Source organism: Saimiri boliviensis, chromosome 10, assembly GCF_048565385.1.
Source record: "Saimiri boliviensis isolate mSaiBol1 chromosome 10, mSaiBol1.pri, whole genome shotgun sequence".
Lineage (NCBI taxonomy): Eukaryota > Metazoa > Chordata > Mammalia > Primates > Cebidae > Saimiri > Saimiri boliviensis.
The window spans coordinates 31,856,665-31,880,343 of record NC_133458.1 but is presented as its reverse complement, the minus strand read 5'-3'; the positions used below and the strand labels follow the sequence as shown (position 1 = coordinate 31,880,343).

Genomic DNA, 23,679 nt, shown 5'->3' with positions numbered 1-23,679 from the left:
ACTTTTGATTTGGCTCTCTGTTTGTCTGTTATTGGTGTATAGGAATGCTTGTGATTTCTGCACATTGATTTCATATCCTGAGGGAATCCTCCCCAACTCATTTTATGAGATCAACATCATCCTAATACTAAAGCTGGGCAGAGACGCAACTAAAAAAGAAAACTTCAGGCCAATATCCATGATGAACATTGACACAAAAATCTTCAATAAAATGCTGGCAAATAGAATGCAACAGCAAATCAAAAAGCTTATTCATTATGATCAAGTATGCTTCATCCCAGGGATGCAAGGCTGGTGCAACATTCACAAGTCCATAAACGTAATCCATCACATAAACAGAACCAAAGACCAAAACCACATGATTATCTCAATAGATGCAGAAAAGGCCTTTGACAAAATTCAACAGCTCTTTATGCTAAAAACCTTCAATAAACTGGATATTGAGGGTACGTATCACAAAATAATAAAATCTATTTACGACAAACCCACAGCCAATATCATGCTGAACAGGCAAAACCTGGAAGCATTCCCTTTGAAATCTGGCTCTAGACAAAGATGCCGTCTCTCACCACTCCTATTCAATATAGTATTGGAGGTTCTAGCCAGAGCAATCAGGCAAGAAAAAGAAATAAATGGTATTCAATTGGGAAAAGAGGAAGCCAAATTGTCTCTATTTGCAGATGACATGATTGTATACTTAGAAGACCCCATTGTCTCAGCCCAAAATCTCCTGAAACTGATAAGCAATAACAGATTTTTAATGCAGTCAAACAACCTTCTGTTGAAAGTAGATACCATCTTGGACTTTCATATCTAGAGAGGAGAAGACAATGGTTGGCTTCAAACTTTCAAAGGACACTGGTACTCTTGTTAGAGTATAATGAAGCTGCCAACTTTAAGTTGAAGCTAACATTCATTTACCATTCTGAAAAACCCTAAGACTGATAAGAATTACATGAAATTGACTCTACCTGTGCTCAGTAAATGGAACAACAAAGCCAGCATGACAGCACATTGGTTTACAGGATGGATTTCTGAATATTTTAATCCCACTGTTGAAAACTACTACTCAGTAAAAAAGATTCCTTTCAAAATATTACTTCTCATTAACAACGCGCCTAGTCACCCAAGAGCTTTAATGGATATTTACAAGGCAATCAATTTTCATGTCAGCTAACAGAACATCTATTCTGTAGCCCATCGATCAAAGAATAATTTTGACTTTCAAATCTTATGATTTAAGAAATGCATTTTGTAAGGCTACAGTTGTCATAAATAGTTATTTCTGCAATCAGTCTGGGTAGAATAAATTGAAAATCCATTAGAAAGAATGTACTATTCTAGATGCCTTCAAGAACAGTCATGATTTGTGTGAGGAGGTCAAAGTATCAACGTTAACAGAAATTTTGAGGCATTCAAGACTTCAGTGGTGGAAGTAACTGCAGATAGAGTTGAAATTGCAAAACAACTAAAATTAGAAATGGAACTGATAATGTGACTGAATTACTGCAATCTCAAGAAAAAACTTAATGGATGACTAATTGCTTCTTATGGGTGGGCAAAAGAAGTAGTTTTTGAAATGGAAACTACTTCTGGTGAGGATGCTGTAACATTGTTGAAATGACAATAAAGAATTTTAGATAAACGTAGTTGATAAAGCAGCAGCAAGGTTTGAGAGGATTTATTCTAATTTTGAAAGTTGTTCTATTGCTGGTAAACTGTTATTAAAGAGCATCGCATGCTAAGAGAAATGTTTCTGAAATGATGTCAATCAATGCAGCTAATTTTATTGTTTTATTTTAAGATATTACTTCAGCCATCTCAACTTTCTGTAGCCCTCACCCAGATTCATCAGCTGTCATTAACTTGAGGCAAGACCCTCTACCAGCAAAAACATTTTAACTCATTGAAGGTTCGAGTAATTCTTAGCATTTTTGGCAATAAATTATTCTTTAATGAAGGCATGCACATAGTATTTTTAGACACAATACTATTGGATGCTTAATAGACTACAGTATAATGTAAACATAATTTTTATATACACTAAGAAACCAAAAAGTTAGTGTGACTTGCTTAATTGTGATGGTCTGGAACCAAACCTGTGATATCTGAAGTATATTTATGTAATAATTACATATATTAGGAACCCAGAGTCAAAATTATGATTTTTAAGTCGTTATATGTATTTTACATAAAGAAAAATCCTGTTTTATACACTCAGATATTTATGATTTCTGAAATTACTTTATTTTGACCATATGATTTTTCTGTCTAATAGTCATTTCCTTTTCATGTGAAAAAATTCATTTAGCCTTTGCTAGAGTGCAGGTCAATTCAAGACTATTCCCCTTAGGTTTTTTAAAATGTGTTTTGTTTCATTCTCAAAAAATACTTTCTTGCCTTTTTTCCTGAAGGATAGCTTCTCTAAATATGAGGTATTGGGTTGACATTTCTGCCTCAGCACTTTAGATCTAGTGTGTCACTGTATTCTAATCACTGTAGTTCTAATGAGAAGTTTGTACTCATTCAAATCATTGTCTTCTCTATAATGTATTCTTTTTAACTGTTTTGATACTCTGATAAAAATACGTAAAATACACAGTTTATGCCCATAACATATCCCTTTGGCCTAACTTGGATTTTAGATGTAGTTATAATGGATAGTTTCCCCATACACGGGACATACACCCATCTGAAGTGCTTATGACCACTCTCTGTTTTGCTTTTTCTTCTTTGTCCCAAGACTTTGAAAGTATGATAGTTTACTCATCAGAATTGCAGGTGCACCAAGAAGGTGGCAGATAATTTAAGTTGTAAAACACCCTTGGAATTGAGATAACTGCCCCACTCTCACATCATTTAAGGAAAAATTCTTAGGTTCGTTTTAGTTTCTCCAAAGATTTTAGTGGGAATGAACCCAAGTTGGATACAGTAATGACCAGCTCAATGATATACATTTATACATTGGATTTTCTTTCATGTCACTCTCTGCCTGATTACTTACACTGGTGTTTTGAGACCGATTTCGAAATAAACCATCTGCAAGTAAATCCTTGTCTCAGGCTCCACTTTCAAGAGAATGTAAGCAAATTGAGGTTAACTTTGTCATGATTTCTGCTTTTACCTGTATCTTCAATATGCAACCAAATAGCTTTCTGGGGCCCACCCTACCACCCTACACAGGATACCACTGTTTACATGTTATTGAGAAGACCTAAGTTGCATCACATTTACAATATGTAGTCTATTGTGCCTGGCTTCTTTCACTAAGCATAATAATTTTGAGATTCCTTTTCACTGTTGCATTTATCAGTAGTTAATTTCTTCATATTATTTATCTATTTATATGTAATATCCTACAGTTAGGATATATCACAGTCTGTCCTATTAATACTTATCCTACTATTTGGTGGGCTTTTGAAGTGCTTCAAATTTTGACTGTTATGCATAAAATTGCTCTTAATATTGATTGACAAGCCTTCTGTATGTATGTATTTTCATTACAATTACATATGTGTTTAACATTTTAAGACACTCGATTGCATTTTCCTTATATCCTATACCTGAAATTATTGCCCCTCTGTACAAAATTAGGATTTCTGTTGGTGAGAAAGAAATGAAAAATAGCTAGTATTTCGTCAATAAAATGATAAGCCATGGAGTATTTCACCACATGCTGATATAGTCTAATTGATGAGCTTTGAGCCACCATGTATATTTATTTTAAAATTGTAGGTACACCACAGAGATTGCAGATTATTTAAGCTGTAAAGTACCCTTAGAATTGAGATAATTGTTCCATTCTCATGTTATTTAAGGAAAAATTCTCATTTTCCTTGTTTATCAGATACCATCCAAGAGTGTTGATAAATTTATACTCATTTGCCAGAACCTCTTTACTTTTCACTATCATTTTTTGATCGTCAGAAGCTCTCTTTAAAACAATCTCATGACAATAAATCCCAACTGAACATCAGATTACACTTTATGTTTATAATATTTTAGAATGTTTGCTGCTGATTTTCAGTGTGTGTGTAGTTTCAGTATTAATGTCAATCAATTTTCATTTATTTCACTTTCAGTTCTCAAAGTGGAATTTTCTGAGTTTCTAAAAGTATGTGCTTTTTCAGGTTACTATACTGTTCTATATAATATACAGATGACTTGCAATTCTGTAGAACAGAAAATCCAGGGCATGTTTATGTCCATGATTGATAGTGATCCCTTTTGCTCTTAAGCTCTACTGTATACATGACCCTAGGGAAAAGCCAAATGAGTGAAGTCTGCCTTCATTCTATACTTATTTCTTGATTTATGTTTTCTCTCTTTCCCTTATGAAAACCTTTACTGTGGAAATACTTTGAGGAGCCTTATCAACACTAATCACTTTAATTATTATTCTATTAAAGGGAATTTGCTTTACCAGAAGTTAGACAAGTAAAGAAATAATAATAGTGAAATTTTAGCACTTTCAAATCAGCTGGAGGAGGAATCCTTAAGAAAATGTAGTGCAAAAGAAGAGAAAGAGGATGATGCTTTTAGAAACATGACATTTGGGAAATTTCCCCATTCTGACTAAGCCAATTCAAAAGAACGTCCTACACTAAGCCACTTACCTTGAATCTGTTTTTGCCTTAAAAACAAAAAGCTGAATATACGCAAAATCAAATGTAATGCACAGTCATCAGCTATTTTTATTTATCAGTGAAGAGTCTTAAATCATCACTAGATTTTAATATCTAGGATAGTATTTTTATCTGATGCTAGATAGTTATTCACTGTCTCTGGATTTAAGGCAACAGAAAGCTGACTGTACATCAGATACAGTAGGATTACAAAAATCAGAATATAAAATAGAGTTCAAATAATAATGTACTGCTTCAATCAAATTCAATTGTATATTTTTTAATCAAAGAAGATTTTGATAAATATTAACTGATTACTTTTATACTATTTTAAAAAACTCATTTGGATGTATCAATATGGATACCTCTGACACTGAAAGATAGGGTGAAAAAGTTTATACCAGAAACCAATTCTTTATATTCTGTTTACTAGACAATGGAGAAACTATCAATTGATTAATACACGAGTTTCCAAATACCAGAATGTGGAAATTTATAAAGCTCCTGGGATATGTGTCACCCAGCAAAAAGAAAATAACTTGTCTGGATACCAAATATAGAAGAAAAATACAAATTTTTTGAAAGTAACATACTAATTCTTTTTGTTTTTTTCTTTCTTTTTTTTTTTTTTCTTTTTTGAGATGGAGTCTGGTTCTGTTGCCCAGGCTAGAGTACAGTGATGTGATCTCAGCTCACTGCAACCTCCACCTCTTGGGGCCAAGCTATTCTCCTTGCCTCAGCCTCCCAAGCAGCTGAGATTGTAGGTGCTGCCACCATGCACAGCTAATTTTTGTATTTTTAGTAAAGACGGGATTTTACCATGTTGGCCAGGCTAGTCTTGATCTTCTGATCTCGGGTGATCTACCTGCCTTGGTCTCCCAAAGTGCTGGAATTACAGGTGTGAGCTACCACACCCAACCAATTATTAGTCTCATACTTGTTACTAATTACTAGTAATGTCATTAGTATGTTACTAATGTCAATTAGTTTGTTACTAATGTCAACATATTTTAGTATGCTACTAATATTTAGTATGTTACTAATGTCAATCTGGGATTTATGCAATTTATTTCAAAATATATGTTGTTGGATTATCAGTGGAATCCAATGAACCAGTTATACAGTTTCCAGGATGCAAACTCTTTCAATAAAAGTGGCATATAATATAGATATAAAATATAAATAACATACATATAAACAATATACATATTGTTATATATAAAGTAGCTCAATAAATAAATGAATCACTAAATAATGGTTTTTTCTGTGTCAGTATACATGATCACATATTTGGCTGATGGCAGAGAAAGTACCATCATGAGATTTCAAGAGTAAATAATCTATGTTAGTTATGCATCACTTTTTACTTTCTTGACTAGTTTTTCCTATGAAAAGGTGCTGATCTCTTCAAATCCGATAGTGAAATGCATGCAAAGAAAATTATTAGTTACATGTGGTGAAACCTTAAAGATTAAATGAGATTATACTCAATCCCTTGAGATAAACCTTAAAAAAGTCAATGGTCTTCATTGATGTTCAATAAAAATGTTAATGTACAAGGGATCAAAACTACTCAGACCTGAGTTTTAGCAGTTTTTGGCAATTGTTTTAATACTGACACAAAATCTATGTGTGGCAAGGAGAATGATACAAGGAACAACAGCATGGTAACCTACTGCAGTTTTATAAAATTACTGTCCATACCACTGGCATTAACTTCATGTTCAATTTGTTTATGGAGTCTTTTTTGTGCCAAGATGGAGAATCTGGCTGAGAAGATATGTACCTGTAAAAAGTCCACTTAGAGGCAACACTTTACAATGACTACAAAGAAAAAGAACAATGAGCAATAAAAGCACATTGTGTTTTGGGGGAACAGGACTTTGTTCCTTTTATTTAATTAGATGACTATCAAATTATGTTGGTAACTAAAAAATAGTAATCTGCCAGGAAAGAAAAAGAATGCTGGTAGTAGAATTCTGCTAAACAGTATTCAAATACACTTTAATCAAAAGATTTCTCAGTTCAGCTGACCTTCATACTTTTTACTGGTACAGATAAAACATACAGAGTTTAAGCTGCAGTTTTCCCTGACTAGTTACAATTTATGTGTATCTTTGTTATATTTAGCTAATACTATAATTCATTGCATGCAGGATTCCCATTTGTCTGGGACCCATCTCTTAACTGATATTTTGAATTAGTAGGTTTGAATTAATTGCCTGATATTTCTCAGGCATCATGATGTAAAATAATCAGAAGGCTTGTGCTGATTGTTGAATTTACTAGCAGTCAAAATAAGAAATGTCTCTATTTCTTAGTGTCCTAGTTCTCTCAGCTGTTATATGTGAATAATTTGCATTACATTCCCTGAAGATAAAATATCATTATAGATGGGAAAATAGCTTTTACATTGCAAAGTGATGTACAAATGTGAGGTCCTATCATCATCATCAACCTGCTGACATAAGCATCTCATTTCAACCACTCAGTGGCTAAACAGAACTGTCTCCTCTTTTCTTATATTGCTGATAAAATCTCATGCATTGGGGATATTTTCAGGACTGTCACCTGTCATGTATGGGATTGGGACAAATGTCACATGTGATAGGATGTGGTTTAAAGAATTATCTGTGTGGTTTGAATCAACAAGGCAGAGAATGGAAGCAGTCCCAAGTTTCCCATCATCCCATGGAGTGTGAGATTCATTCTAATACTACTTATACCTCTGGATCTCTTCATATAGAAGACATTCAAAGAAGGACCTGCTTAGGAAAAAATAAGTAGGCTGTTTGGCATAGACAATTTCTATTAGAGAGTGTTGCTTGCCTAACAGAGTGTCTGGGAAAGCCAGGTAATCTGCGTTGATCAAGGGACAGCTGAGAAACAAAGTCCTTGGGATGCTGCATGCCAAAGAGAGAGCACCACTGATCCTATGATAAACCAAGTTTGGTTTCTCCTCTAGCTGAGATAATAAGTCTGCTGAAATCCAGCTAGCCCTGGGTTTAAGGAACGTAGAGTGAGCCCCTAAGATCTTAAACAGCCCCGATTCTTGTATGATACAGTCTCAGTACTCATTCTCTAAGAAGTGAGTATTTTACTCCTTAAATCACCAAAACTAGGTCTGTAGGAAAGCATCTCTGTCTTCTGCTTCCTGCCAAGCTGTGTCAATCCTACCATCTTTGTAAGAGGTGTTTGGCATGTAGGGTAAGAGTGTAAAAGTGCATGTACTCTGGAGAATGCTGTGACTCAAACCCGGCTCCTCTGCTTGTGCACTCTGTCATCTTCATCATGTTACTGTCTCTGGACCTCATTTGCAAAGTACAAATAACAGAAATACCTATATTACAGATTTTTATAGATATCAAATGATATAAAGATTTGAAGCACTGGGAAGAACACCTACTATATATTATGTACTCAATAAAAGTTGCTATTTTTACAGACTTATACAAATTTGATCACTACGCATTTAGGGTCTTAAAAAGCAACACTTGCTGACTGAGGTAGGAACCTTCCATTTATTGATCACATAAATTGATTCCCTACACTGTGCAAAGCATTTAATCCTCAGATAATTATATGCATATTTTATTTGCAGATTAAAAAAAAAAAAAACCTGAAGCCCTAAACAATGCTTTGAGGTTACTTAGCCAGTAGCAGATGGAGATCGCAGGATCATCTGACTCCAAAGCACTGGCTTGCTTTCTTATTCTATGTTAGAAGCTCTGTTCTTCCTTCAGTTTTCTGTTTCACTTCCTTGTGAGAATGATTTTAAAGCATGCTAGTTTTCATGTGCATGCACAGAGGCACTCTAGGAGAGACATAATTACTGAGAAAAAGATGTGCATATCTTCTTTATAATCCTTATATATCTATAAAGAAAAAAATCCTTACAAATACACATACATATTCCAGTCTTTACAATTCCAATAGTAGATACTCGCATAGAGATAGAAGCAGGCATTCTTTCATTCACTATTGTGGGCATGCACATAAGCATATGAGAAGGTGTCTGTGGGCCAGGTGCAGTGGTTCATTTCTGTAAACTCAACACTGAGAGGCAAAGGTGGGAAGATAACTTTCAGCCAAAGAGTTTGAGACCAACCCAGTAAACATGGTGAAAGGCTATCTCTACAAATAAGCAAACAAAAATCAGGTGTGGTGATGGATGCCTGTGGTCCCAGCTACTCAGAAGGCTGGGATAGGAGGATCATTTGAGCCCAATAGGTCAAAGCCACAGAGAACTGTGATCATGCCACAGCACTCCAGCCTGGATGACAGAGTGACACCCTGTCTCAAAAAAAAAAAAAAAAAAAGGAAAGAAAATAAAAAGATTTGGTGTAAGACGAACTGGCAGATAAAGCAAAAATTGGTCATGGTATGTGAGATTATGCAACTCAAACTTGGCTGTTTAGACCCGATTGTCATGAAAAATTAATTTTGAATCTAGTTTGCTGCTTGAATGTTGAGGGAAGTAGCTGACCAATAACTACAAGGAGTAAGAATCAAAACTGGCTTCTGGGAGAAAGCATGGAGGAGTTCTGTGGAGGACAGTGGGGAATAAGAACAAACATTGCTTTCTGATCTGTGAAGGTTACCAGAAATTAAACAACAACAAAATCCCAGAAAACAAAATCAAGCCTATGGTAACAAAAAACACTCGTCTGTGTGCAGATACGGTCTGACCTGGGCTCTAGGCCTATGTAATTTAAATTCTTTGAGTGAGTTTTTGATGTCGGGGGAGGAGAAAGGAAATGTGAGCAAGGGCACAACACCTCTATGTGAGGAGTGGTGTGTGACCCATTCTAACAACTCCAGTCCAGCAGGACATGGGTAGGAGGATCATTTGAGCCCAATAGGTCAATAGTTTGCTAGCCTTTGTTAGGATAAGTGACGCATATACACCTGTAGGAGTTCAGCACGTGCAGTGACCACAACAGAACATATAACCAGTGGCATCCTTGCAAGACTAACATATCAGCTCACTTGGCGCTACATTCCAATACATATGGGACCTGGAGAATGACAGCTTTTAAGAAAATATAAGGACTTTCTGTGACCCACAATAAAAACCACTGAATCAAAGTAAATGAATGGACTGGATTGGGTTGGTATTCCTGGATCCCAGATACAAAGCAAGGCATTTTAAATTTGCTTGTACACTGACTATATATCCTGGCTTTTGTAGCCTGAAGGACCAATTTTTATAAACACACTGTACAATATGGTCATAAATATTCTTTACAATGCATATATATCTACTTGAGCCAAGGGTCAGAGGAGTCTTCTACTATAATTTAGAAGTCATCCATAAAAGGCTGATAATGAAGGTCTACATCAGAGTCCTGAGATGATAGATAAAACTACATTTCAATATGATTGATTTTTAAAATAATCCTTTGTATTTAATTTAATACAGCTAAAATCAAAATTCTGAGAGGGGCTCCATAGGCTTTGCCCAACTATCACAGGGTAATAGTGATAAATATATGAACACAGGAAGAGAAATTGGCAGCTATTAAGATGCAATTCAAGCCTCAGAAATCCAGAAGTGATAGGTAGGGCAGGATCCGTGATCGTGGTAGATACATACCATGTTAACAATACTTCCTTTAAAATGATGGCTGGCCCCCACTATTAATATAAACATCTTCTCTCTTATTCTTTCAAATAATCCATATACCATGTTTTCAGTTTTATCTCCTGAGGCCCTCTTTTGTGAAATGAATATTCTATTTATTTCAAATAAAACTCTTTTAAAATTGTCACATTATTTATACTAGCATATCCACTTATTAGATTTGTAATAGCTCTCCAGAGATGGTTGCAAACATGCATGAGATTAATTTAAGCATCTACTATTTTTCACACATGTCAAAATAAGTTATATCAGGGAAAATAACGCATATTTCTTACCTGATTAGAATTTTCAGTAGCATATATCATCTTCAGTGAGTACTAATTGCTACTAACTGGCATTTGATTGAAGTGGTAAAAAGGTGGATTCATTCCATTTCACTAACTGATTCAAGTTGGATTTTGGCCAAGTCTTATAAACTAAATATCCAATAATAAGGGAATGATTAATTGAATCTCAGCACATCCATATGACAGAATAATGTGAAGCCATTAAAATGGTATTTTAGAAGAATGCTTATTAAAATTGGGAAATGCTTATAATAAATTTACTATTACCACATGGAGAATAGAATCTACATTCATCATTCTGGACTCTGAAGTCCTGCATAATCTGTTCCCTGCTTAATTCTATTTCCTGTCTTACACATCTGTCTCCCTCAGTATCACAATTCAGTATCACAGTTTATCCACACTGGTCTTTGTTTTACTTCAGGAACATACCCTGAGTTTTCTGCTGTCATAACTTCGCATTATCTGTTCCCCATGTCTGGAATACACCTGCCTACATCTTCACCTGAATGATACCTTCTTTTCACCAAAAAAGGTAAGCACTATATTAAGTATAGTAATATACTAGACTCACTTTCTGTCGTGGACCATCTGGGACGGGTAGGCACGTCTGCCGGGGGTCTCTCAACCTGCAAGAGGGTCCCAATACCTGGAAGAGGGAGTGCGCCTGGAAAATTAATAAAGACAGAGAGAGAGAAAGTGAGGCGTCTGGAGGGCTGATAGGCTGTACCTAAACAGCAAAATTTTATTTTTCAAAGGCCAGGAATAGATACACTTTCTTGGCTCTGGTTTACCTCATAGCAAGAGGAAATGCAAATGTATGCCTCACATGGCCTATACAATAGAGAAGTCAGATATGCAATCAGTGGTTGTAAAAAGTAACAGAATTTCCTGTAATCACAAAGCTTGTTTGCATCCAAACATTATTCACAAAGCTTGTTTACATCCAAATATTATTCAAAAAGCTTGTTTACATCCAAACATTATTCCTCCTGGCTGCAGGTATCTCTGGTTTGACCTTGTTTTAGAACTGAGATGTGAAAAGGTTTTCTGGTTTTGCTCATCAGAATATCTTTTAACCAGATTCTCTTTTGTCTGCTCCTGACTCAACTTATCTCAACTTCCCCATTCAGGAGTCTGAGTCAGAAATCAAAGCCATCCCTTATGGTGGCATTTGCTTTGCAAATATCGACAGTTAAACCATTAGGCAGTCAGGTAAGTAAAGAAAAGGTTAAAACTTATTCTTAAAGAGAGAGTCATAAAAAGGTTAAAAGCAGGAACTGGTTGCTGGCAGGGGGTCACTCGGTCTAGCAGCACCGCATAGTTTTAGGCCCAAACGATATTGTGGTTGATATTAGAAACTGATCATTCATCTTTAAGTTCCTATATTTCCGGATAGCTCGACTGCCTCCAGTAGGAAACTGTGTTTGGGATCAAACTCACCGTATAGTGAGACTCACGCCTTTTGGGGGTCTCACACGGGAATGTTCCCCACAACTTTCTAGTATATCACGTATCTTCTAGTATACTACTTATTAACTTCTCATTATCTGACATCACCTTCCTTATTTTTAGTTTACTTTTCTACACTTCCTACTAAAATGCAAGCTTCTTGAAAGCAAGGACATAGTCTATCTTTTTAAAAAATGTTTTATTACATAATAGGTGTATATACTTAGGGGTTACATGAGATATTTTGATATAGGCATATGATGCATAAGAATCACATCAGGGTGAATGGAATATTCATCACCTCAAGCATTTGTCCTTTGTGTTACACACAATCCAACGTTTATTTTGAAACATACAATTAAATCATTATTAAAACATACAATTAAATCATTATTGACTATAGTCACTCTATTGTGCTATTGAATACTGGATCTTATTTATTCTATTTTTTGTACACATTAACCATCCCCACTTGCCCACTCTCCTTACCAGCCTCAGTAACCATTATTCTGCTCTGTGTCTCTAATGTTGTCTATCTTGTTCACTGTTTTATTCATAGTACCCAGGAAACTGCCTGACACTTAGTAATGGTCCAATATGTGCTTTTTAAATAAATACACCTGTAATCTTTTTTAAGTTTCAAAAGTAAAAAAATCTCATTTTAGAATTCTTAAAAATGCAAAGAAGTAAACAGAGAATTCACAATTACCAATAATAACTTTATCTGGAGGTACTCATTACACCTGTTGGTGTATGTTAGGGCACAGACAAGTAAATGTATAGCAGTTGGAGTCATCTAGCTGCACTTGTGTTTTATTGTCTTCTTTTCCTTATATTCTTCCCTCTTTTCCCTCTAGTAAATCAAAATAAATTTCCCTCCTAGACTTGCAGATAACAGTCGAGTGATAATTTCCTGGGAATCACTCTGCATAGTTTGTCCATGTACTTTTTGCCAATAATAAAAAAAGAAAAAGCAAAAAACAATACTCTCCCAACGAGGAATTTTGGCACTTGTATTTTTCTGCACTTCCAAAATGTGGAATAGAGCACGATGTGGAGATGGTGTTGAATGCTGTGGGGACAGACAAGAAACACAAACACTTCTTCCTTTTTGGTGGGTCAGAGAACACCTATGTTAAGGAGGAAGTGAGTTCTCAGCTGAGACCTGAAGTATATCTAGATCAGCCACACTAGATTCATAAGGCCTGGAACCTGAAGGGTGGGAGAGGCAGGGAATTCTAAACAGAGACAATTACCATATGCTCACAGTCCCAGAGATGAGAGAACATTGAACTTTAGGAGAAATAAAAGCTTTTCCATGTTTCTGAGGCATGATGTGTGAGGGGACATTTGAGGCTTGGGATGTAGGCAGAAGCCTGATGGGGAAAGCTCCTCATTAAGAAGTTTACCTCGAGGGCAATAGAAGCTTTTAAGTGCTTCCAGCTCAGAAATATCATGATGGATTTTGTATTTTACAATGACAATCCTAATTGTTCATAAAGAAAGATGGAAAGGGAAAAAATATTTGTATCTTGTGCACCTATGCAAATATATTTTGTATTTTGTGTGTGTGTGTGTGTGTGTGTGTGTGTGTGTGTGTGTGTGTGTACTTGTACCTAGAAGGAGAAGACAAGGAAACTTATATGTGTTGTGGATTTACTTCAACCATTCAGGCATTCAGTAACAGAACAAAAGGGATGAGTAGGTTGTCCTTGGTAGCTGCTTCTGTTGACACTCTTACTATTTGTCTTAAAAGTTACATTTACTTATTATTATGCCATCATCAAGTTAAGCAGAATGGGCCTCCATGATTCACCTGGCATAGTGGCTATCATAAGGGATGGTGAAAGATTTTTCTCATGTATATCAGGACCATATGCAGCTTTCCTTTTCTACATGCATGGCCTTTTCATACTCAAAAGCACCAGCAGGACTTCTACCTCCAACCCCATCTCACTGTGCTCCAGAGATGCTAAATATTAGTGCTTTTTCCTGGTGACTGTTTCACATGCTGACCCATCAGCATCAATCTTACTGCACATGTGATCCATTGCAGACTGACTAAGCTTCCCTCTGAGTTTTTCTCTGCATCATGGCTTTCAGAATTTACTTGGTATCTCTGGTATCCTGCCTGTCTTTGTTTTTGTTACTTATTTGCATCTCTCCTTGACTCATTGTTATAAATATTCTTTACTATTTTTCTAAGACTGTGTCAAGCAGGGATTTAAAAGGGACAAGGTAGACAATCAGGGTGAATGTGCAAGTCAGCATCGTGTCTTAGAAATTTACATAATTTTTCAAAGTATGGATCAGATTGGCCTATGATTTGTGGGCCACATATAGCCTTTTATAATCCACCAAATATTTACTGATTTCCTTCTATATATAATTAATGAGGGTCAAAGAAAGCAAAAATCTCTTTAAAAGAAAAGCCCATGCTTTTGGTCTGGTGTCGATTTCCTCACAGCTAATCAAAACCTTCACTCTTTTCACGGTTCCTGTTTTGTGGTAATTTTCTATTAATGTTATGACAGATTATACAAACTTTGTCATCATCATTGTTCATTAGGGAAATGCAAATCAAAACCACATTGAGATACCATGTCACGCCAGTTAGAATGGTAATCACGAAGAAAATCTGGAGACAACAGATGCTGGAGAGGATGTGGAGAAATAGGAACACTTTTACACTGTTGGTGGGAGTGTAAATTAGTTCAACCATTATGAAAGACAATGTGGCAATTCCTCAAGGATATAGAAATAGAAATTCCATTTGACCCAGCAATCCCATTACTGGGTATATACCCAAAGTATTATAAATGCACACGTATGTTCGTTGCAGCACTGTTTACAATAGCAAAGACCTGGAACCAACCCAAATGCCCATCAATGATAGAATGGACAAAGAAAATGTGGCACATATGCGCCATGGAATACTATGCAGCCATAAAAAACAAGTTTGCATCCTTTGCAGAGACATGGATGAATCTGGAAACCATCGTTCTCATCAAACTGCCACAAGAACAGAAAACCAAACACCACATGTTTTCACTCATAGGTGGGTGATGAACAGTGGGAACACTTGGGCACAGGGAAAAGAACAACGCTCACTGGGCAAGGTGGGGGTATGGATGGGAGGGTAGAGGAGGGACAGCGGAGGGGGAAGGGATAACACCAGAAGAAATGCCTTATGTAGGTGAGGCAGGGCATGGGGCAGGGGGATGAGGACAGCAAACCACCATGGCATGCAGGATGCAGGATCTGCACTTGTACCCCAGAGCCCAAAGTACATTTGAAATTAAAAAAAGAATAATGTTTCTGAGAATTTCAAATTCATGAAAAACAACAACAACAAAATTTATCATTTTGCAGTTTTAGACATCAGAAATATGAAATGTGTCTTAAGGGTTAAAGTCAAGATGCTCCTTCTAGAGACTCTAGGGGAGAATCTGTCCTTTACCCTTTTTGGCTTTCAGAGGCTGCCCACATTCACTGGCTTGTGATCAAGGCACTCTGACCTCTGGTTCAGTAATCTCATCTTTTCTGAGCCTGGCTCTCTTGTCTCCCTCTTACAAGAATTCTTGTGATTACACTAAACCCACCTAGAAAATCTAGGATAATCTCCCTATCTCAAGGCTCTTGAGTTAATCATATGCGCAAAATCCCTTTTTAGTTGTAAGATGACACATTCGCAGGTTGTGAGAATTAAGCCGTGAACGTCTTGATTGCGTCGGGGACGTTATGATTCTGCCTACTGTGATTTTGTGTCATCAATCAGATCAATTCAACAGGGACTTCATTTCTTTTACTTTTATGCTGTCATTTCCTCATCTGTAAAAGGTAATAAGAGTTCCACAACTCTTATTACCAAGAGTTCTCTTATTACCAGAACAACTTAGGTTTGTTCTGAAGAATAAATGCTTAGAAGGTTCTGGCACAAATCAGATACTTAAGAAGCTATTATTATTATTGTAGTGAATGATATAATTTTACAGTTATCCTTATGAAGTTAAAAATTCTACAATCCATATATATTGATGGACCGTGGTAGGACTTATGAGGCGATATATGAGAAATTAATAAGATATAATACCTTAGTAATTGATTCTAGGTACATATATACTCAAATTATGAACGATATGGTTTTTGAATTACCCTTGAAAAGTCATTAGTATTTTAGCAACTCTAGCAGAAAATGAACAAGTTTTTTGGAACATTGGCTTCTTTTCCCATCTTTGACAAGGTTAAGATATCTACATTTGCATGTTTTTAGCCTAGTTTTTTTCTCTATGGTCAAGAAGATTCTTATGTTTTCTATTTTGATCCTATATCCCCATCCACATCTAGTGAGTACCTGCTTTGTGTCAGCTATGCGTTTGGGCTTTTTGTCAAATAGATTTTTTTTTTTTTTTTTTTTTTTTTTTTTTTTTTTTTGAGATGGAGTCTCACTCCATCACTCAGGTTGGAGTGCAGTGGCTCAGTCTTGGCCAACTGCAACCCCCACCTCCTGGGTTCAAGTGATTCTCCTGCCTTAGCATCCCAAGTAGCTGGAATTACAGGTACCTGTCACCACACCTGGCTAATTTTTGTATTTTTAGTAGAGACAGATTTTAACCATGTTGACTAGGCTGGTCTCAAACTCCTGACCTCAAGTGATTCACCCTCCCAATCTTCCCAAAGTGCTGAGATTATGGGTGTGAACCACTGCACCCAGCCTGTGATGTACTTTTAAGGTAACAAATAGAGGTAGAAACAAGGATAGTATCATGAATTTAGGACAAAGAGTAGAAAGAGACACACACATACATTGAGCTTCATTGGAAAGGGCCTGTGTACTCCACAAAGTGGAAAGAATTGTGGCTAAAAAAATGCAGTAGGGATTCAGAGTAGTAGTCAGTTTGTGGAGGAGATTTTGAGGAAATCAGTTGTAATTCAAATGAAAGGTATTGCTAATGACAGAAGTATAACATTTGGGTAAAGATGTTGAGAGCAAAGAGAATACGTTTCTTACCCTTTGACATTATTTGAGAGATGACAGTAAACAGCCTTTTTTTTTTTTTTTTTTTTCATTACTTTCAGTTGCTAGATTCTATTTTGTTCCATCCAGCTTCAGATTTGGGCTGGTCCTGTGGGGTTTCACTTTTGTTTGAATTCTACATTGTCCAGTGCATGTGTTATATTCTCTTCAAGTCTCATAAACCCACTGAATGTCATTCATGCTCATCAAACCATTTACAGTCCATCTGTCCTCTCCAGCAATCTTTAACCTTCCCTATACCTTTTGTCTCAGCAGAGGAACTGATCCTTCCTCCGTTTAAGTTCACTTTTTCCAACTGTTCAGAAATATTAATCTCACCTTGGATCTACAAACATGTCCTCTAAACACACCTCTACACCTTCAGTCTACAGATACGTCCTCTAAAACCGTGCTTCCTTGCAAGCAGTTGCCCTCTGTTTTCTCCCTTCTATAAACAAACTTTGTTAGAAAGCCTGCAAAACCACTTATTTTCTCTCATTTCCCATTTTCTAGTAAACTCACTTGGATATGATTTCTATATGCCAAACATGCATGTTTGTCATAGAGATTTAAAAAACCATTAGATTAAGAAAAAATCATATAGATTAAGAAAAAATCATTAAATCCAGTGACTGTCCTTTATTTAGCTAGACTAATTTATAGAATGTTAAATTGTTCATGCTTTTCTTCCTTCACCATAGTACATTATTTTATTACCCACTCTTCAGCTCACTGATCATTTTCTTTCTTGCTTTTTTCTACCTCTATCCCAATAGTTGGTGCATTTCGTGGTTTCATCTTTGCTCTTTAACTCATATAGACATAATTTGTGTGTGCTATTATTCTCTTATGCAGATTTTTTAACAGCAATGGACATTCTTAAATAAGCAAAATTAAAAAGGCTAAAGTAAATTCATTGCTAAAGTTTTCTGTGTTTCCTGTTTCTTTAAATGAAGCCAATGACATTATTATTCATTGAGGTGTCCAAATATAATAGCTCAAACATTTCTGATACGCCTTCCTTCAACCTCATATCATTTGGTTACCAAGTCATTCCTATCATTCTGCCTTTGTTAATATGAAATCCCTTTCCTCCACTCCATAGCTCTATCAGTGCAGACTTCTTTTCCCAATTGTCTCAACTATCCCTGAACTGAGAATTCTTGCAATGTCTCACTCTCTACCTTCCTTTCCACAGATTTGAGCACAATATTGTCTACTTTAAACTTATTTCAAATCTTGGACAGAAAAAAATGCTATGTAGGACCTTTACAATATGGCCACTGATATAAATAAATGGTTGTATCCCCTTATTTTCCAATTAAAAAATATTATTATACTTTAAGTTCTGGGGTACCTGTGTAGAACATGCAGGTTTGTTACACAGGTATACTCATGGTTTGCTGCATCCATCCCCTTTCATCTACATTAGGTATGTCTCCTAATGTTATCCCTCCCTAATACCCCCACCCACTGCTATCCCTCCCTTAATCCTCCCACCCCCCAACAGGCTCCAGTGTGTGATATTCCCCTCCCTGTGTCCATGTGCTCTCATTGTTCAACAACCACTTATGAGTAAGAACATGTGGTGTTTGGTTTTCTGTTCTTGTGTCAGTTTGCTGAGAATGATGGTTTCCAGCTTCAACCATGTCCCTGCAAAGGACATGAACTCATCCTTTTTTATGGCTGCATAGTATTCCACGGTGTATATGTGCCACATTTTCTCATCCAGTCTATCATTGATGGGCATTTGGGTTGGTCCCAAGTCTTTGCTATTATAAACAGTGCTGCATTAAACATACATATGCATGTGTCTTTATAACAGAATGTTTTATAATCCTTTGGGTAAATATCCAGTAATGGGATTGCTGGGTCAAATGGTATTTCTAGCTCTAGATCCTTGAGGAATCGCCACACTGTCTTCCACAATGGTTGAACTATTTTTTGTTGTTTTGAGATGGAGTCTTGCTCTGTCACCCAGGCTGGAGTGCAGTGGCATGATCTCAGCTCACTGCAACCTCCATCTCCTGCATTCAAACAATTCTCCTGCCTCAGACTCCTGAGTAGCTAGGATTATAGGCACTCGCCACCACGCCTGTGCTAATTTTTGTATTTTTAGTAAAAACAGAGTTTCACCATGTTGGTCAGGCTGGTCTTGAACTTCTACCTCATGATCCACCCACCTTGGTCTCCCAAAGTCCTAGGATTACAGACATGAGCCACTGTGCCAAGCTTTATTTCCAAATTTTTATGTAGTGGTCCTAATCCCCAAGGTGAACATGTTTGAAGGTGGGGTCTTTGAGAGATTGATTGGATTTGGATGATGTCATGGGGATAGAGGTCCTGTAATGGGATTGGTGCCCTTATAAGGGATGAAGAGATCAGAACTCTCTCTGGGAGATGTGAGGATGTAGGAGAAGGTGACTATGTATAAGCCATGAAGTGGGCCCTTAGCAGAGCCTGACCATGCTGGCCCCTTTACCTTGGACTTCCAGCCTCCAGACCAGTGAGAAATAAATATTTGTTAAACATTTAAGTTACCCAGTCTATGGTATCTTATTATATCAGCCTGAGAAAATTAATACCAGAGATTCTCTTTCTTAATTTGCCAAGGCACATCTTATTTTTAACTATACTGACTTATTTTTTAAAAGTATGCAGAGCTGGCCAGGTGCAGTGGCTCACGCCTGTAATCCCAGAACTTTGGGAGGCCGGGGCAGGTGGATCACAATGTCAGGAGTTTGAGACCAGCCTGGCTAATATGATGAAACCGCATCTCTACTAAAAATACAAAAAAATTAGCTGGGTGTGGTGGTGGACACCTATAATCCCAGCTACTTGGGAGGCTGAGGCAGGAGAATCACCTGAACCTGGGAGGCAGAGGTTGCAGTTAGCCGAGATGGTGCCACTCCACCCCATCCTGGGCAACGAAGCAAGACTCCATCTCAAAAAAAAAAAAAAAAAAAAAAAAAAGCAGAGTTGAGGGATACCACTACTCAAACATCAATAAAAAACTTTCTAAAGCACAAAAAATCGTGAGTTCAGGCAGTGTACCCCAACTGTAAATGCTGGACAAAAGCTCTAACGGACAAAGCAGTTGAGCACCAGTAGCAAGAGGCTGGTTGACTCTGTGACACTCTAGAGGCATGATCATAAACATTTGACAGCACCAGTAGTGGCTCAGAACGGGCTAACCACTGGCAACAGGGGGAAAAAAAATAGTTACTCCCCATTTTTACAACCGGCATTGCCATTTCTGAAACCTTCACCATCTCTCCCTTTCTCTTTTCCTCCTCTCTTCTCTTTTTCCTAAGAAACATGCATAATATTTCTCCACTAAAGGGCTTATAAGCTGCCCAAGGGTCCTTTCTATGTATTGTTCACCTAGACATTTCTTAATTCTCAATTTTTGCCCAATTCATGTACACAGGATAAGCAAAATACCTTCTGTGGCAGATTACTTACCAGGAATCTCCCCCTTTTATGTATGGCAAATGGGATTTTCCAAACATGGGTATTTTCTAGAACCTTGTTACTCTCCCATTGAAAGATAGAGGTGAATTCTGCTCTTTTGGTTACTGGACAGACTTGTAAGTCATGTATATCTAGAAGAATGTGGCTATATATATACCTATATGTATATATGTGTGGGTGTGTATGTATATACTATGTGTATGTATACACACATATTCATAAGCCACACACTATATGACCTTAGAGGCTGGTTTTAAAAGGGGTGCAGAATCTATTTTGTTAGCTGAGACACTCATCTTTGAAGCCCTAGGCTTCCATGTAAGCAGTCTAGTTGTTGAGGCTGTCATGCTGTGAGAAGCCCAAAGTAGCCCATGTGGAGAAACCATAGGTAGAGACACTGAAATTCCATGGAGAGAAAGATAGAGAGAGGGTGGGGTGCTTTTTCTTTTTAGCTCTCAATGACTTCAGTCATTTGCTCTTGTCTTACTACAACAACATGAGACATCCTGAGCCAGAATTATCCAGCTGACCCCAAATTCCTAAACCACAGTAAATGTGAGAGGAAAAAAAATTTACCATTTTAGGCTAGTAAATTGTTTTTGGATAATTTGTTATGTATCAGTAGTAACTGGAACCCTGTCCCAACATAGATTTTATTCATGTGCCCTCTTCCCCATATTGAGAGTAAATGCTGTTTTGTCTAAATCATTTGAGGATTTTCTCATTCTTCAACTCGGTTTAGGAATAAGAATAATTTAATAGTGACTTAGTTATTGTCAATAAGACATGAGGTAACATTTGCTAGGGGACTTCTGAGAAAGAAATGACACATGTCATATAAGCTGTACTTTCTTCTACTATATATTTTCTCTGAGAAATGGTGCTAATTTATGAAAAGCACACTGAGGCTTGCAGAATCAAAAGTCAGAAGGAAGCTGGGTCTTTGACATTGTTGATCAATTGAATTAGCCAACCCTGGAAATGCTCTATCTCATGCATATGAGGGAATATATTCTGATTTATTTCAGAGATTTGATTTGAGTTTTCTGTGATTTGCTGTTAAATCATCATAACTTCTAGAACACCTCAATATAAATGCATATAGTCATGAAGGTGTTATCATCATTATCACTTGCATTATCATTAAGAATAAGGATGCTTGGAATAACTAGAGAAAGAAAAATAGTGAGAACTTACTTAGCAAAATAAGTGAAAACCAGGCAGGGAATTGGTTATAAAAATTTACCAGGCTGCAAAATGACCTGACATATAATCTGCTAGTGCCAGGATATCCAAAGGAAGGCAGTGTTTTTTAATTAGAAAAATCATCAGAAATTATCCAAATGACTAGTCCCCAGGGTCGTGGCCAGAGGGTCTAGCATAATGGGAAAAAAATGAAAGCACACACAGAGACAGCATTCTAATTCTATAAGGTAACCAGAAACATAGGCAAAATGAGGGAGTTACAGTGAAAGAACTGGAGAAAAGTAACTCAAGACATTCACCACATGGTGGGCCATAAGAATTGGGAAGAGCAATAAGATAGCCTACTAGTACTGACTACATGAGCAGGCTGTAATAACTGATCTTAAATTGTGCTTATTTTGTGTTAGGAATTGTTATAAGAATTTCATATTGGCCAGCTCATTTAATTCTAAGCAAAACGCTGTGAAGCAGATGCATTCATTCTTTTCCAATTTTCAGATAAGGAAACAGGTATAGAGAGGCTCATACAGAGTTTGCTTATGGTCCTAGGGCTAGTAGGTACAATTCCGAGGCTTAAATCCCACACATTCCAGTACTAGAGCCTATGCTTTAACCTTTGTACTATAGTTTGAAGATATTTCCATGGTTGAGTTTGTAAGAACTTTTCCTGTTTCTGTGAGGTTTGGCTCAGGAACTAGGAATGAATTAACCCTTCAGGTGGTAGACATCATGGATCAAACTGTGAGAAGATAAGGACTCACCTACAGTGTAAATAAAGCAATTATAACATCCCAGGGAAATGTTCTTATTTTAAACAGAGCCATTTTGAATATAAAATTTCTTATCAGAAAGAATGACTATGTTGTCATAGGAATTTAGGTATTGACTTGTCTCCAGTATGATTAATAAACAATTCATAGATGAAATAGTCTATGAATATAAAAATTATTTGAGGGCAAAGAGTGATTACTTTTGTTCTAATTAGTCTTATAATGTCAGCCTGTTCTGACATAATTTAGTTCTGGCTAGTCTCAATCAAAATATGTTCAGGTACAGTTCGTGTGAAGTGTTAAGTTACTCTCAAATAGATAATATCATCTACAGTAGCATGTTCAAACACTGTCATACTCAATTAGTGTGGGAGCAATGAACACTGAAGATGATTCAGGTGAATATATTGCTTGGCTTTAGAAAATGGCGCTGAGAAACGGATTCTTAAGAATGTGAGTCTAGTAAAAGAAAGAATAGAGAATGAGCACCGACAAATAAGAGATGTGCATTGGCGGAAGGTATTAGAAGTCACAAAAGTACTTGTAGAAAAGGAAATTAGAGCAGAAAAATTCAAAAAGTAACCCTGGCAACAACAAAAGAATGTAAACATTTTTAGAGATAGGAAGAAAGAGAAAAGAAAAGAATCATGGTAACTGAAAAAAAAAAACAAGTCCTTTACATTAGAGAAGTGTGTTTCTCACTCACATATTCACTCATAAACATACTCAGAATAGGAAATCTATCCAGCAATTTCAGCAAAAGATGACAAATTCTTTTACCAAAGCCAAAAAATAAAATGTAAAAATTAAATTCTGAGTAATTTTTTGGAAAAATATTCTGATATCAGGAGTTTGTTTTCCTTTTACTAAAAAGAAAAAAAAAAAAAAACTCTAGAGTTAGAAGTTAACCTTTAATTGCAAGTGTCATTTTACATTCAGCATTACATAATTTGAATAGTCTTACTCAATTTTATAAGCTGCCAATTATAAGGAGTTTGCTTTTAAATGGCCTCAGGCTTTAACTAGGCTAGGATCCTCTGATTTGGAAAGCACATTTCCCATTGAGCATTACCCAGAAATCTGATCATTATTTCAAAAATATCTCATTTTTATGGCCAGAGAAAATCAGATTGAAGAATTTCTGCCAGAAAATGTAATTGTATCATCCAAACTGATGAGGTGGAGGGGTAAAATGTTATAACCA

General features: G+C 36.5%; 1 long non-coding RNA gene across 2 annotated transcripts in view; it reads left to right on the top strand.

Moving 5' to 3' along the window:
- The window catches only part of LOC141580045 (uncharacterized), a 159,753-nt gene that overhangs the window by 119,261 nt on the left and 16,813 nt on the right, over window positions 1–23,679 (top strand). For both annotated transcript variants that reach the window (XR_012512036.1, XR_012512035.1), the window contains one exon: window positions 43–11,091. This is a non-coding gene — a long non-coding RNA (uncharacterized LOC141580045). The remainder of the gene's footprint in view (window positions 1–42; window positions 11,092–23,679) is intronic.